The sequence below is a fragment of the Rhincodon typus genome, unplaced genomic scaffold, assembly GCF_021869965.1.
Source record: "Rhincodon typus isolate 14 unplaced genomic scaffold, sRhiTyp1.1 hic_rhity00003860, whole genome shotgun sequence".
NCBI lineage: Eukaryota > Metazoa > Chordata > Chondrichthyes > Orectolobiformes > Rhincodontidae > Rhincodon > Rhincodon typus.
In genome coordinates, this window is record NW_025969498.1 from 287 (window position 1) to 6,502 (window position 6,216).

General features: G+C 42.8%; 1 pseudogene; it reads right to left on the reverse strand.

Moving 5' to 3' along the window:
- Positions 1-5,617: 5,617 nt before the first annotated feature.
- On the reverse strand, positions 5,618-5,717 carry LOC125481848 (annotated as a pseudogene).
- Between the last annotated feature and the right edge of the window lie 499 nt (positions 5,718-6,216).

The following is a 6,216-nucleotide window of genomic DNA, read 5'->3' on the forward strand; positions in this document are numbered from 1 at the left end:
TCCTGGGCCTCCTGCAGTGCCACAACGATGCCACCCGAAGGTTGCAGGAACAGCACCTCATACTCCGCTTGGGAACCCTGCAGCCCAATGGTATCAATGTGGACTTCACAAGCTTCAAAATCTCCCCTCCCCTTACAGCTTGTCCCCGCCTCCCTAACCTGTCCTTCCTCCCACCCACATCTCCTACCTACTAGCCTCATCCCACCCCCTTGACCTGTCTGTCCTCCCTGGACTGACCTATCCCCTCCCTAACTCCCCACCTACACTCACCTTTACTGGCTCCATCCCCGCCTCTTTGACCTGTTTGTCTCCTCTCCACCTATCTTCTCCTCTATCCATCTTCTATTCGCCTCCCCCTCTCTCCCTATTTATTTCTGAACCCCCTTCCCCTCCCCCATTTCTGAAGAAGGGTCTAGGCCCGAAACGTCAGCTTTCCTGCTCCTCTGATACTGCTTGGCCTGCTGTGTTCATCCAGCTCAACACCTTGTTACCTCACAGTTTAAGGATATCGGGTAAACCATTTAGGATTGTGATGAGGAGAATTTTTTTCACCCAGAGACCAGTGACAGTGAGCCTCTGGAATTCTCTGTCTCAGAATGCAGTTGAGGCCAAAGCACTGAATATTTTCGAGGAGGAGTTAGGCATAATTTTGAGGCTACAGAGATTAAAAGAACTGGGAGAAAAACAGAGTACTGCACTGGACAATTCACCATGATCGATTGAATGACAAAGCAAGCTTGAAGGGTCAATGGCCTGGTCCTGCTCTTATTTTCTATGTTTCTAAGTGCCCAGACCTCTGACTGCTGTCAATACATCTCCTCAAGCCCTAGCCCTCAGACTGGTCACTATGGAGCCAGAAGACTGACAGTGGCTCACTGCCCCTGCAAAGACACAAACCCTCGACTGTAGACAAACCCCTTGACTGGCATTACAGGCTGACCTTGACTTACTGCACTGAGACGCCCTGGCTGATGTGTGCCTCTAAAAACTTCAGTGATGACTACTCCCCTAAGACTTTAGGACAGCTGCTTATTTGCTGCACATGCAGTGTGTTAGCTTTGTGAGCTGCTGATATATGGTGCAAGTTTGAGACTGTCATTGCATGTTTCCATACAGCAAGATGTACATTCTCTTGAATGAAAACTGCTAACCAGCAAGGCATGTTGTTTGGTTGTGTCATGTGCAAATAAAGACTATTTGGATGCTGCAAGCATCAGTGTAGTTGCTAAATTCCCAAGTACCAAGAAACAGTTATGAGGTGCAGCCTCGTCTAATCCACAAATTGGATTTCTGTCCATTTGCATCTGCTCCAGCCTTTCAATGCTAGAATGTACATAGCATACGAAACATGAGTTTGTAGTACGGATTGACATTGGCAGGTACAATGTTGTGGGTATCACACAGACATGGCTGCAAAATATCAAGGATATCGGTCTTTCCGAAAAACTGGCAGATGGGCAGAGGGGTAGGGTTGTCTTGTTAGTAAGAAATAACATTAAATCAACAGCAAGTGATATCGAGCCAGAAGGCATGGAATCTGTGTGAGTAAATCTGAGGAATCACAAAGGAAAAAAGATCCTGATGGGAGTTACTTAGAGGCCTCCTTGCAGTAGTCAGGATGTGGAAAAGAAAATAAATCAAGAGACAGAAAAAGCATGTATGAAAGGCACTATTACAATAATCATGAGGGACTTCAATATGCAGTTTCACTAGGAAATTCAGTTTGGGAGTGGATCTCAAGAAATGGAATTTGTGGAATGTCTATGAGATGGTTTTTTGGAGCAGCTTGAGGTAGAACCGACTATGGAACAGGTAGTTCTGTATTTGGTGATGTGTAATGAGGCAGGCTTGATTAGGAAGCTTAAGGTGAAGGAACCCCTGGGGCAGAAACCAAAACATGACAGAATTCACCCTGCAGCTTGAGGAGGAGAAGCTGCAATCAAATTTAATGGTATTAAAATTGTGTAAAAGTATCTACATAGATGAGAGAGGAGCTGGTCAGAGTTGATTGGAAGGGGGGGGCCCAGCAAGGAAGACAATGGAGCAACAATGACAGGAGTTTCAGGGGACAATTTGGGAGGCAGGGTAGAAATTCATCCCAATGATGACGAAGAAACTTACAAATGGGAAGTCGATGCATCATGGCTGACAAGGGAAGTCAAGGACAGGATAAAAATAGAAGGATAAGCATATAATGCAGTGAAGATTAGTGGGAAGCGAGAGGGTTGGGAAGCCTTTACAAATCAGCAGAGGATAACTAAAACAGCGAAGATGATGATGAACTATGTCAGCAAGCTAGCTAGCAACATAAAAGAAAATAGCAAGAGTCTTTGTTTTAGATATATAAAAGAAAGAGGCAAAAGTGGGCATTGGACTGCTGGGAAATGAGGCTGTAGAAGTAGTAATGGGGAACGAAGAAATGGTGCAGGAACTGAAGAGGTACTTTGCTCGAGACTTCATGGTGGAAGACACACTACTAGCACACCAGAACTTCCAGACAGTAAGGAGGCAGGAGTGAGTGTAGTGGCCATCACGAAGGTGGTGTGAGGGAAGATAAAAGATCTGAAGGAGGATCAATCACTGGGACCCAATGGACTATAGCCCAGACTTCTCAAAGAGGTAGCTGAGATCATGGAGGCATTGCTGGTGATCTTTCAGGAATCACTGGAGTCAGGGACAGTCCCAGAGGACCAGAAAATGGCGAATGTAACAACACTGTTTAAGAAGGGAGGGAGGCAGAAGACAGGAAATTATAGACCTGTTAGCCTGAGTCAAGCAAAGATAACATTTCAGAGCCCATTATCAAGCACAAGATTGCAGAGTACTCGGAAGCGCACGGTAAAATAGAACTGAGTCAGCACGGCTTCATCATGGGGAAGTCATGCCTGACAATTCTGTTAAAATTCTTTGAGGAAGTAAAGAGCAAGTTGGACAAAGGAGAGCAAGTTGGACAAAGGAGAGCCAGTGGACAAGCTCTATTGAATTTCCAGAAGACCTTTCACAAGGTGCCACACAGGAGGCTGCTAAATAAAATAAATGCACATGGTGTTGGGGGCAAGGCACTGGCAGAAAGCATAGATTTTGGATAAAGGGGTCTTTTTCTGGGTAGAGGTTGGATAGAGTATTTGATGTTTGTAAAATCATGGGGAGGAAGTGCGTGGTCCCTTTAAAAGATTATATACTTTTACTAGGCTTGGAGATTTAAAAAAAGTCTGTAGATGCACAGAGTTCTCGAAATTGAAACATTTGTATTAAAGGCTGTATTGTAAGAAAAATAAAGGCAGCATTTTTACTAATACAACAGGTTTTGAATTTAGTGAATTAATTTAAACCAGGCCCTAGATACCAAAACCCAATTAAATTTGAATCTGATGGTTTTGACTACCTAGGACCAATTCTATTGTAAGAAATTGATAGATCATCAAGGGTATAAAAGAACAGGCCATTGAAAATCAGGGTGAGAGTCAACTGCCATTTGCCAAGAGAATAGCTCTCAGCTACAAAAGAAAGAATCACAGGCTCTCACAGAATTCGCTAAGCTCTCAGAAAATCACCATCTACACTAAGGGCACAGTGGCACTCTTAGCTAATATTCTTGACACAAGAATTCAATGGAAGAAGGCATTCCTGACTGGAGGACAGCGGAGAAGGCAAAGAACATTCTGGAAGACTTATTCTGGCTGTAATTCTGCTCCTATGATGCTGCTTGGCCTGCTGTGTTCATCCAGCCTTGCACCTTGTTGTCTCGGATTCTCCAGCATCTGCAGTTCCTACTATCTCTGGCTGTAATTTTGACAGGTTAAGCTTTAATTTTAAAAATCAATTTGGTTTATAATAAATGGGATATCTATCTATTGGAATAGTATACCATTAGAAGTTTGTTCTTTCAGAAATAGTTAGTTAAGGGAGAATTGATCTGTTTGTTAGCAGTTCTGTTAATTTGTTAACTGTTCAAGTTAGATAAAATAAGTTGTTACTTATTGTTTATAAAGTGAGTATCAGAGATTTCTTTCATTTCACCACTCCTTTATAACAGATTGGCGGTGAGGGGCAGTTATTACCATTTTTCACACTTCCTTTAACAGATTACAAAGGGAAGGTGAGCTTCTCTGAGTGTTTTGGTTTTAATTATCAGAGTGGTGTTGACCTCTTGTTCATACCACTGCTGTTGGAAGGTGTTCAAAAGAGGTTTACAAGAATGATCCCCGGGATGAAGGGCTTGTCATATGAGGAACAGTTAAGGATTCTGGATATGTACTAGACAGAGTTTAGAAGATGTGGGGGAAATCTGATTGAAACTTAAAGATGACTGAGGGGCCTGGATACAGTTGATGTGGATAAGATCTTTCCACGAGCAGGAGAATCTTGGATCCAAGGGCACAGTCTCAGAATGAAAGGACGATCCATTAGAACTGAGATAAGGAGGAATTTCTTCAGGTGGTGAATCTGTGGAACTCACTGCTGCAGAAGGCCATGGAGGCCAAGTTATTGAGTTTATTCAAGGCGGAGAGATAGTTTCTTCATTAGTAAGGGGACCATTGCTAATAGGGAGAAGGGAGTTGAGAAACATATTAGCTACGATAATAGTGGAGCAGACTTGATGGGCCAAAAGGCATAATTCTGCTCCTATACCTTATGGTTTTTTGGAAACCGAGTTAGGCGAAAAACGGAGAATGTGACCAGTCCCTCCTTTTCTCTTACTGGTGAATACTTCTGCCCGTTAAATGAAAAGGAATGTCTTAGGGAATTCGAGGCTGAAGAGGAAAACATGACCTTAAGGACTCTTACAGTACAGAGCATTGGAAGTCAGAGAAAGTGTGTGAATCTGGCAAGAAGCAACTGGGCAGAGCAGCTGGGAAGCTTTCAAAAGGAGTAGCCCAGCCACCATCCTTCAATCCAGAAGCAAAGCTCCTGAGGTGACATCAGGATTCAAAAGTGACATGGGACAAGTGGAAGCTGTTGATTGGGTGAGTAGAGATGGTGAGTATTTGTTCCACTATTAGTGCTTATAGTTTGTCAAGTCTTTATTTTGTGGTTTTGCTTAGAAGGGCTATGTTCTATTTTAACAAGGTCAAAGAAAGAAGGGCTCTCAAGTAATTGATATTATTTGATTTTAAGAGGCCTTTAAAGGTTTAATCCAAAAGGGTAAGTCATGGCAGGAGAGCTCAAAGCAATGATTTGCTCCTCCAGCTCTACATGGGAAGGTGCACATAATTACAATGCCTGGGACCAGCATAAGTGTAGGAAGTGTTTCCAGCTGCTGTTCCTGGAAGTCAAAGTTCAAGGGGACACAGTTGAACATCCACGAAGTGAATATTGTGCACAGCAAGTTCACAGAGGTAGTCACACCACAGGCTAAGATTCCACAGGAGGGCCCTTAAAGATTAGTCAAGTGAAGTAGTAAGAAAGGGAGAGGGTAAGAGAACAAGGAAATATGTAGAGGTAACAAGGTGTAGAGCTGGATGAACACAGCAGGCCAAGCAGCATCAGAGGAGCAGGAAAGCTGACGTTTCGGGCCTAGACCTCTCAGATTCTCCAGCATCTGCAGTTCTCAACGAAATATGTAACTGACTTTTGTAAGCAAATTTCAACGATAGCCCACTACCATCAAACCAGCCTAAATATGGAATGCTTTACGAATTTGTGTGTCATCCTTGTGCAGGGTCCATGTAAATCTTCTCTAGATCATTCCAATTTTAATGTATGTACAGCTGAACAACTGCCTTTACCAAGTCAGAAAAAATGCTGCAAAAGTCATAATGACTGAGGTGGTGTTGCAAAGCCTGGTAATACTTGAATTAGCTAAGTCACCAGGACTTAATGGGGCGAGTTCATAGATGACAAGGAAGGTAAGGGAAGAATCTGCACAGGCACTGGTGGAAACTTTCCAATCAAATCTTAAATACCGAGGTGGCACCAGCATCCTGGAGAATTTAAGTGCTACATCCTTGCTCAAAAAACAGTACATGGATAAAAGCAGTAACTACAGTCCATTCAGTTTAACCTCAGCTTTGGGTAAGCTTTTACAAATGATAACCTGGGACAAAATTAATAGTCACTTGGAGAATTGTTGGTTAACTAAGGAATATAAAGGTGTATTTGTAAAAAGCAAATTATGCTTAACTAATTTGTTAGTGTTTCTTTCTGATAAGGTAACACTGAGGGTTCCAATTCTGAAGTAAATATAGGAACAGAGAAACATAGGTACAAATAGGA